The sequence below is a fragment of the Lycium barbarum genome, chromosome 5, assembly GCF_019175385.1.
Source record: "Lycium barbarum isolate Lr01 chromosome 5, ASM1917538v2, whole genome shotgun sequence".
Lineage (NCBI taxonomy): Eukaryota > Viridiplantae > Streptophyta > Magnoliopsida > Solanales > Solanaceae > Lycium > Lycium barbarum.
Window position 1 is genome coordinate 7,280,358 of NC_083341.1, and position 10,425 is coordinate 7,290,782.

The following is a 10,425-nucleotide window of genomic DNA, read 5'->3' on the forward strand; positions in this document are numbered from 1 at the left end:
ATTTGAGTTTGTTTATGTATTATGCCTAAAATAAAACATGACAAATATTTTGGGACAGCGTGAGTAAAAATGGAGGTATCACTGATTAAAATATTGATATGAAATTTGGTGCATGAACCTTCGACACAATATTTCCAATAGCGTGGCTGGCTGAAAATTTTATTTACCGACCAAAGATCCCTGAGGAAGAGAAATCTCGAAAATGCACATATTGTACAATGTTTTTGGGATTTCATAAAATTACACACCCTCCCAGTAACGTTTTTCATTTATTTTTTATGAGCAAAGTCAATAGTATCTTTCTGGAGATAAAAAGCATACCCTGTGAACGAGGACAGTTTTGGCATAACCTAGAGAACTTTCCTCTAGCATTGGATCCTGACAGTTGGTAGAAGTATAATTATATAAGAGTCAATATAATTTAAACTCTATGAGATCAGTCTTAAGATTCTTAGTATTTAAAATTATGGATTCATAGAAGTATTTATTACAAATTTAGTAATTTGTTACACAAAATTATGCTCCGCGTTTAAACCCCTACCTAGAGTGCAAGATACACTTCTGATAAGCGGTGACCTAGTAAATTTAGTAAGTTACTATGTATCACAGGTTAAAATAGTGTAAAAATCTTTATTCTATCAGTATGTAGAACGTATATCCCCGTCAAACAAAGGCTAAAAAAGCGTCAAGAAACAGTTAAATTAAGGGAAATTTAAACGAATCGAGTAAACGGACAGTTGAGGGAAAAGATGAAGCATATTCAAGAGAAGTTTGCATTTCAGTGAAGCTTCATTCTGCTTTGATTTTGATAAAGAGATAAAGGAGAGTACATACTATATTATTCAGGAACCTAAACTTTAGGACAGGACATTTCAATCTCCAGGATTAGGATATCATCAATAATATGAGGCAGAATACATAAACAGACCCTTAAACTTGGCCTCAGCTGACAAGTATGCCCTCCAACTTTGAATGTGCACAAGTAGGCACCTCAACTTGTATAAAGTTGAACAGGTAAACACGAATATGACGTGGAACTGACGTGGCCCTCCAAAATTTATGTGTCACGTCAGCATTTGCGTTCACATGTTCAACTTTAGATAAGTTGAGGTGCTTACTTGTGCACACTCAAAGTTGGAGGACATACTTGCCAGCTGAGACCAAGTTTAAGAGTCTGTTTATATATTATGATATCCCCCAATCTTCCCAGATTACACTATTGAACATTTCATACATAAACGGCAGAACAAAGCTGAGTAGACCCTAGTAAGAAGGGTTGATTTGTCGTATGGTCACTCAACTAATAGTTATTATCTCAGAAAGTCACTTTTCTACTTGATTCCAATTTCCTTCAATAAAAAAAGTGACTTTTTGAGATGATAACTATTAGTTGAGTGACCATCTAAGAAATCCACTCCCAATGAGAATGGCATTGTAGAAATAAGAATGGCATAGTAGAAGTATGTAGCTGAGCTGCTCAGTGCATAAGGGCAACGACAGCTTCTTGCACTAGAGGATCAGTAATATGTACAAAATGCTCGGCTTCGCGCTCCACTTGTTCCGAACGCCGGACCACATCCTTCCCTTCATTAGTTTTCTTCACAAATGCGATAAACCGTCTCCAGTTGTCTGGATAGAAAAGGTCTGGATTCATCCTCAGATAAGTAAAATCACACATTTGTTTATCGTCCGAATCACTGTCGATATTCAATGAAGATGCTTGGAGGATCTGCTCATGTGCACATTCATCGTATCGGGGCAAAGCATTCTCGCCAGCTAGTGGAACTTGAGCTTCCCGAGTGGCTAATGCTACTTGCCCAACCAACTTCTCAGGTGCACATTGTGCATCCTGTGGCTGCTCATGGTCTCGCATCTCAATACAAGTGAAGTCTAAAATAGCACCGTGTCGGGCTAGCATCTGAGCGATCGGAATGTAACCATCTCGGAAACGGGTGTTGTAATACCCTGCTGTGAGTTCGGGGGCACGGGACCGTGTTCCATAGTGCCAATGTATGCCTGCAATCTTAACTGATATTTTGGCACCCTTGTTCTCGAATAAGGCTTTGGCAGATTGCAATATTCTCTAACCATGGTCCAAAAGCATTTGAGAATACCATGTGAGGAAGAGCTCACCATATTGACAATCCCCACCACCACTTTCTTTCCTGAAAAAGCTTGTATCTTCGGGCCAGTTGTTATATTCGCCTGCATCTGTCGGACCAGTATGGCCCTGCTCAGATTTGCCAAATTCTTCTGCTGCAGCCTTTAAGCTGCTGAGCATGTACTGCAAAACATATGACTTGTTAAAACAACTCATCCGAGATAAGCTAAGGCGTTCAAAATATTTGCACAAAGAATACAGAGCAAAGGAAAACTAAAGAAGTCGATTCATAACCTTGTCGTAACACTGAAAAGCTCCAATGCCAGGAAATTTCCATATTCCATTTTGTTCAGGGTAGGATGGATAGCGTAGCTCTCCAGCTGGACCAATGCCAACTTGAATTTCCTAGATTAATAAAACCGTCAGAGAAAAGTTTAAGCTTCCAATCTTTGGTCAGTAATCCAGCATAGTTAAAGGTTAACATGTCTAAACTTACCGGCCACAATAGTGGCCCCTAGCAGATTCTCAAATCTATCTCTAAATGCTCTCATGAAGTCGGAGTAACATTGAGCAGGGGTCCTTCCTTTGAGGACAGGACGAGTATCGCAACCAAGCCAGAAATATTCTGAATTCCTCCTTCCCTATTGATCCGTATACGCAAGGTCAGGATCCTTGTTAATCTCTTCAACGACCCAACTTGGAAGTGGGATCCTAAAGTATGAAAGTTACTCTAACTATTAAGGTGACAAGAAACAAACATAGGCGATTACTAAATAAGTAGAGACAGTATTTTTCAAGTCCTCCCAGTCACAGGACTTGAGAAGATAATTGACAAATTAACAGTGTAACCGTGAGCTCTTTGTTGGTCCATATGTTTAGATGAGCTCTTTATACGTGCATACCGTTGACAAGATGGGATTACAGTAAGCAGTTTGGAGTAGCAGTTTCAAACAACAACTAAGATTTGGAGTCATCAACTCACTGATCAACATCCTGTTCCAGCTCAAAAACTTCCTCCCTATTCAATATTCCTATACATGATAGTTGACAACCACACTATCATGACTTTTGATGTTTCCATGTTTTCCAAGAGACCACATTAACCTAATTCAGCCTGCTTGATATATGATAATCAGAAATGTTTTGTTCAGATTCTTCAAAAAATAAAAAATAAAAAGCACAGATCTTCTTGAAACAAAGATAAAAACAAATTGCTAATTGCATCCTTGTAACATATGGTAACACTCGGGTAATTCGAAAGCAAAATAGACATATGAATGAAACATAACTATTTGACATGTTTCCTCTAATGTTTATTAAACACAAGAATAATATTTCACATATTTCCAGTTATGTTTAAGGACAAGATTGACATGTTTAAGCTTGAATTGTATGATTATGCAGCTTTTTGCTGGTCTTCCCCTATTTCCCTTCCTCACATCCTATGAATCAGCTATCAAAAATACTCCTACTTACGAAAGAATAGGAATATATTTTAAATTATACTACGTTATTAAATGTTTTAGTACTAGTTTCACTCAAAAGAAAACAAAAAGTAAATTAACTTCTTTAACTAACTCCAGCTTGAATCCTAGTGAAGCAATACAAGTTGAAATCAGCTTCAAAATACGATATCTTCTACAGATCACTAAAGAAATTTAGCAACTCGAAATTAGTACCTCCATTTCAACTTTTTTGGCCTGATTTTGAGTACGAGGTCAAACTAACTAATGCTCGATGATTTGAACATGAAGCAATAATTATGTACTTACATGCAAGAGTCACCAATGTTTCCGCCACACTGATGAAAGGACATCACAGCCTGAACTTTAAGCCCTATCTTTTTCGCCATTTCCAGTAGCTCCACATAACCACCCCAATTGTACTCTCCCGGAGCATCTCTCGCAACATCCCCACCATACGTCCATCATTATCCCTTCCACTCCAGCACTCTTCAATGCCTGTAAACTCGCCTTCATCTCCTTCTTACGATTCACCGTGTTGTCCATTTTCACACTGTCCAACGGCATCATCACGAACTCAAGAGTCCTAATGTAATGGATTCCACCTCTGCTTCACTTCCTTCCACACTTGCCACCCTTATCTTTCATCACCTCATTCATACAAGACTGCAAAGTTAGAAATACATGGTTGAGTCTTTCCGCTTTCATTTCATCGAAAGATCTTTCAACAGCCTCCACTAATTCATCAACACTTGAAGGTGCCCTTTGACATGAAGAGATTGGATTGCTCTGAAAAATCCAAGGTCCAACACATTTAGATCAAGACTATTAGGGGGTTGAAAGCATAGCTTAATGTCAAATCCACCTTGCTGAGCGGGTTCCATAAATTCCAAATCATTAACACCAATATGTGGTCTTACATTATCTTGTTGGATAAAAATAGGAGCACTTGACATTGAAGCTGGCCATTTCGATCTAATGGCTGGAAGAAGTTTCTCTATCAAGCAAGCTCTTGTGATATCTTTAGTCACAGAGAGAATAGGTTTTGTTTCGATACTTCCTGCTGTTCGGTTTTTGCTATTTCTCTTAGCTGGTTCCTTAACTACAAACGGAAAAATTCCTATTTTTCCTGAAAACAACTCATTTCCATTTGCATCAAATCTAGGGCGTGCTACAGCCGCCAACACTGCCTACAAGGTTTCTAGAAACATCTAACGAATCACTATTAGCAACAGATAATCTGGTTTGTTTCCAGATACAATCAATATTGATATGTTGAACACTTACTTTAATTTACATTTTTCAGATTAATGATTCAGTATTAGTAAAAACATGAAAGGAAGAATAAAATAATTAAGGAAGATATCTCTCTACTTACAGTCCATCACTTGGTAAAATTTCAAAATTAGAGAAAATATTTGGCGCTAAAAAACTTTGGCGGTTGTTTCAGAGTTCACAAGTTTTTTGGAACCATAATTAAAACTAAGAAGAAAAACTAAGCCTATTTGATCAAAAAAGAAAGCACAATAATTTAAGAACGTGTAGTGTCGAAAGCTGGAACCTCCATCAATTTGGAGTCCTCTTCTTCGTTTGAGAGAGTGAGAGAGACAGAGACTTTAGGTAAAAGAGAGAGGAGAGAGAAAGATTATACTTTTCTTTGGATGGTTGTTTCCGTGGTCCCGTTTTCTATCAAACCATATTGTTCTTAAAATTATCTTGTATGATACTATAAATTTGTTGTATGTATGTGGTTATACAATCATGAAAAAGCTCAATTTTTGTAACAATGAAGATGGTGATTTTTGAGTGGTTACATATTTCATCTTTCCATTATACCCCACCCACTCACTTCCATCACACCTAAACCCACCCCACCCCCACCAACCCCCACCCTACCACTCACCCCCACCTCATCCCACAACCACCCACCCATCCATCCACCCCCATCACCCACACCTCCCTATCTACTTATTTTTTAAAGTTTCTATTTTATTTTTTACCTGAATTTTATTAATATATATATAAACTAATTTCTAATTAAGAGTTAAAAGTATTTTAGTAAACTTACGTGCTATTATACACTACCATACAGTCAAACCAAACCATAAAATGTTATTAAACCACAATAAAGAATACAATCTATCCAAACATTATGTTCATTAATACAATACCATACTACATCATATCATACTGTACATTAATGAATCACGAGGAACAACCATCGAACCAGAGAATTGATGAAACTTTGTGAGGAGAGAGAGAAAAAGTCCTTGTTTTCCTACTTATGTCACCAACTTTTTTTACTCTTATTTAAAAGTGTATTTATTACTAAGGGTAGTTTTGGAACATTGAAAATTCTTCTCATATTTATTGAACTTCGTGTCCAATCAAACTACATCATACAAATTGAGACGGAGGGAAGTATAATTTTTTATCCTGCTTGCCAAAGTTAAACTCTCTACTTCTCTAGTATAGATGCTAAAATAGATGGTGTGCTTTTCACCCCAACTTGCCATCAAAATTTATGACCTTCACTTCTTCTAAGTTTGTCATACTTCAATAAATTAAATCTCTTGAAAGTGAAATTTGATTTCTCTTTCATAAAATTTGCTAAAACATGCAAGTATACGTGTATAATTTAATTATGCTCAAAATTGTTATTTGTTTTATATTGAAGTTTCTAGATTAGTGTATAACTCTATTTCTTTAATTATATGTAATATTAATTTTGTTTAGTTGCATAAATCTTTTTTATTATCTCAAAAGGATGATCACGAATTGATAGATCAGGACCACGTCGACAATGACTCATCTCCTAATGCGTGGTCATGTTCCTCGGTTACGGGACCCACGATTGCAAAGTAAAAAAAATTCAAGAATAAAAAACTATGTCAGGAAGTGCGACCTTGATTGTCGTTGCACTCATCCGAACTGCAGCAAAAAACACAACCGTGCAATATTTATGAAATATTTACAGAATTGTAGCATCATTAATTGATTATCATTCCATGGCAACTAATATTATCATGAAATCTTGTCTCAAGTTATATGAGTACCTACAAGTTTTAATAGAAAAATTGAAAAATGTTATTAATAGTGTACCATTGAAATTACTTTTCTGTTTTATCATGTAGGCATAAGGAGAGATAATACTTACTTCTCACGTCAAAGTCATTCAAGTTAGCCAACTTTACGTTTCCGTTTTCATCATAAAATAATCCTTCTGTTCAGGACCCCATTCGATGTCCAGCGTGGAGACCAAAGGCTATCTGCCTAAAAAGCTCAAAAATAAAATAATGTTAAGCTTTAGATAATTATTAGAGAAAAAAATGATATTACTTACTGGAATTTTATTCTAAATGTATCGGGGAATTCGATATATGTGCCATCTAGATTCTTCAGCGATCGCCTTCAAATTTTTTAGAATCTCGACGGATTTGATCAACAAACAGCAAGCCATTGTTCTCGTCATTAGATTGAATGGCAAAAAGTGATCTAGCCACAAAGTTTCCTCTCTTACTTTTTCCACATTCTATCAATCTTTGCTTGTGTTTTTCTGCCTCAACAAGATTCGCATACATGAGAACGCTAACTTCGGTAGATGTTCCATCAAAAAAGAGACGTGCCTCAAAAAGATTGTTCACTACATTGCGGCCAATTACATAATGAGTGCCAATTATGTGTTCCTCGCCCATTGAACAACAAGAAAAAAGAAAAATTTTACAACTATGAATCATCATTGCCTTATGTAAATCAAAAGAGGAATATGAAATGGCTCAACAAACTCTCAATCACAACCTCAAACTAGCCAACATATTGGTACTAAGCTCCAAAGTTAAACTAAGTCCTAAAGAGTACACTTTAAGCAGTGGTGTACGCAGGATTTTTCATAAGCAGTGTCACCATGTAAAAGAGTGAACAACTGAATAAATCACTATAATGATATCATATTATAAAAAGACAACTCAAATCATTTAATAAAACATAGGTAAAGAAACAATAAAACATAGGTAAATTTAAATATCAATATAATGAACACTAAATAATTTCATTGTAGAAATTAGAAAGAAAGTAAAGTATTGTCATGAAAAAATTGCAAGCACTTAATAAAATATTATGGTAAAGAAAGTGCTAACCTGATGTGGCAATCGGGATAAAAAACGAGAAGAACTTATATTTTAATTTGAAAGGTGGGCAACCATCAATTATATTCTAATTGATAAAAGAATTTTTAAGGTTCTGACTTATGAGTTCTTTTTAGGGTTTTAGCTTTTAAGTTACTTGACTAATTTGGTACAGAATTAGAATAGGAAACGGCTAAGTTATTTTACTGGTTTTAGGACTATATTTACTGGTTTTAGGACCTACTGCCGTTTTGTTCCATTTATATTTTAGTTGTTTTATTGATTTAGAATTTAAATTATAGTATAAGCCAAAAAATCAGGACAGGCGGGTTTGAACCCGCGACCTTGCCTTCAAAATGGAGCTCTTTACCAACAGACCAACGAACGCCTTTTTGCTGAAGCAGTGTCACTTTATTGTTTTTACCTTTTACTTTCGTTCCATTTATTTTTTATATATGTATATTTAGTAAAAAAAATCGACGAAGCAGTGTCACGTGACACCCCTCGGACCGACAGAAATCCGCCCCTGACCTTAAGTTGTTACTAGCATAACTATACTTAACAAATTCACATAGTGATATATAAAGATTAAGTCACTTAGGATTAACAGGTTAAGGTGTACTCTTTAGGACTTAGTTTAACTTTGGAGGCTTAGTACCAATATGTTAGCCAGTTTGAGGTTGTGATTGAGAGTTTGTTAAGTCATTTCATATTCCTCATTTGATTTACATAAGGCAGTGATGGTTCATAATTGTAAAATTTTCTTTTTTCTTACTTTTCAATGGGCGAGGAACACATACTTGACACTCATTATGTAATGGGCCGCAATGTAGTGAACAATCTTTGTGAGGCACGTCTCTTTTTTGATGGAACACCTACCGAAGTTAGCGTTCTCATGCAAATCTTGTTGAGGCCGGAAAACACAAGCAAAGATTGATAGAATGTGGCAAAAGTAAGACAGGAAACTTTGTGCCTAGACTACTTTTTGTCATTCAATCTAATGACGAGAACAAGGGCTTGCTGTTTGTTGACCGAATTCGTCGAGATTCTACAAAATATGAAGGAGATCACTGGAAGAATCTAGACGGCAAATATATCGGATTCTCCGATACATTTAGAACAAAGTTCCTGTAAGTAATATCATTTTTTTTCTTTAATAATGATATAAATCTTATCATTATTTTTTTTTTGAACTTTTTAGGCAGATAGCTTTTGATCTCCACGCTGGACATCGAAGGGGATTCTTAAGAGGAGGACTATTATATGATGAAAACGAAATTGTAAAGTTGGCTAACTTGAATTACTTTGACGTGAGAAGTAAGTATTTTCTCTCCTTAGGCATGCATTATAAAACAGAAAAGTAATTTCAATCGTATACTATTAATAACATTTTCCAATTTTTCCATTAAAACTTGTAGGAACTCATATAACTTTGAGACAAGATTTCAAGAAATTGAGAGACTTAATTGTTGACGCCAAGATAGGTATACTGAATCCATCTTTCGAGATAAATGACTATCTTGAGTTGCTATTGAACTGGCCGGATGTCCGAGCCCAAAGTTATGACCGTTTAAAGTTTCGCCAATTTACAATTACTTTTTCTCCCTATACTCATTTTTTGATAATTTTATCTTATCAATTTATATAACTACTTAAGTTCATGTCACATCAAACATCACTAATAATCGAGACCATGCCTCGGTTGGGTGCATGGTGCATGTTTTAGTACGTATTAAGTATATTTTTTGTGTATCGATTTCTTGATAATAAATCTTATTTTAAAAAGATCGCAACGTATTCGAAATAAAGTTACGCATTAAAAAATAACACACTTAAATCTTAACCCTAAAAATAAAAAACTTTAAGCTAATGACAACAAGTCTTCAAACAAAAATGGACTTCGAGCACTTTTCAACCACTAAAACGATGACCCGAAGTTTAGCTTATCCTTGATGTATTGAACCTACCTTATTAATCACACAAAAATAAGTAGAGTTGTATATAAAATATTGAAGTTCTGGAATCTCGAAGCATGATTAATCTATGCCCAAAGTACGGAAAATGTGTGAAACAACCAAAAAAAAAAAAAAGACACCCAGAATAACGCAGTAAAATAGTGTGTTATTGGACTTAACTAAGCCTTTACAGTTAAGTCCAATAACACAGTATTTTACTGCTTTAAAGGTACTTTGGTACAATTTTTTTTTCTTGGGGTATTTTGGTTCACGGTGTATTTATTGGGGTCATTTTGGTTCCGGCCCCCCTAATGCGCACAGTCATATTGCTCAGGTACGGGACCCGCGGTTGCAAAGAAAAAGAAATCCAACAATAAAAAACTATGTCAGGGAAGTGCCACCTTGACTGTCGTTGCACTCATCTGAACTGCAGCAAAAAACACAACTGTGCAATATTTAAAGGATCGTAACATCATTAATTGATTATCATTCCATGGCAACTAATAATATCAAGAAATCTTGTCTCAAAGTGATATGAGTATGTACAAGTTTTCATAGAAAAATTGAAAAATGTTATTAATATTGTATGATTGAAATTACTTTTATGTTTTATAATGTAGGCCTAAGGAGAGCAAATACTTACTTCTCACGTCAAAGTCATTCAAGTTAGCCAACTTTACGTTTCTGTTTTCATCATAAAATAGTCCTTCTCTTCATAACCCCATTCGATGTCCAGCGTGGAGACCAAAGGCTATCCGCCTAAAAAGCTCAAAAATAAAATA

The 10,425-nt window shown here is 35.4% G+C and overlaps 1 pseudogene; it reads right to left on the bottom strand.

Moving 5' to 3' along the window:
• Nucleotides 1-745: 745 nt before the first annotated feature.
• LOC132639146 (beta-amylase 1, chloroplastic-like) lies at nucleotides 746-7,259 on the bottom strand (annotated as a pseudogene).
• Between the last annotated feature and the right edge of the window lie 3,166 nt (nucleotides 7,260-10,425).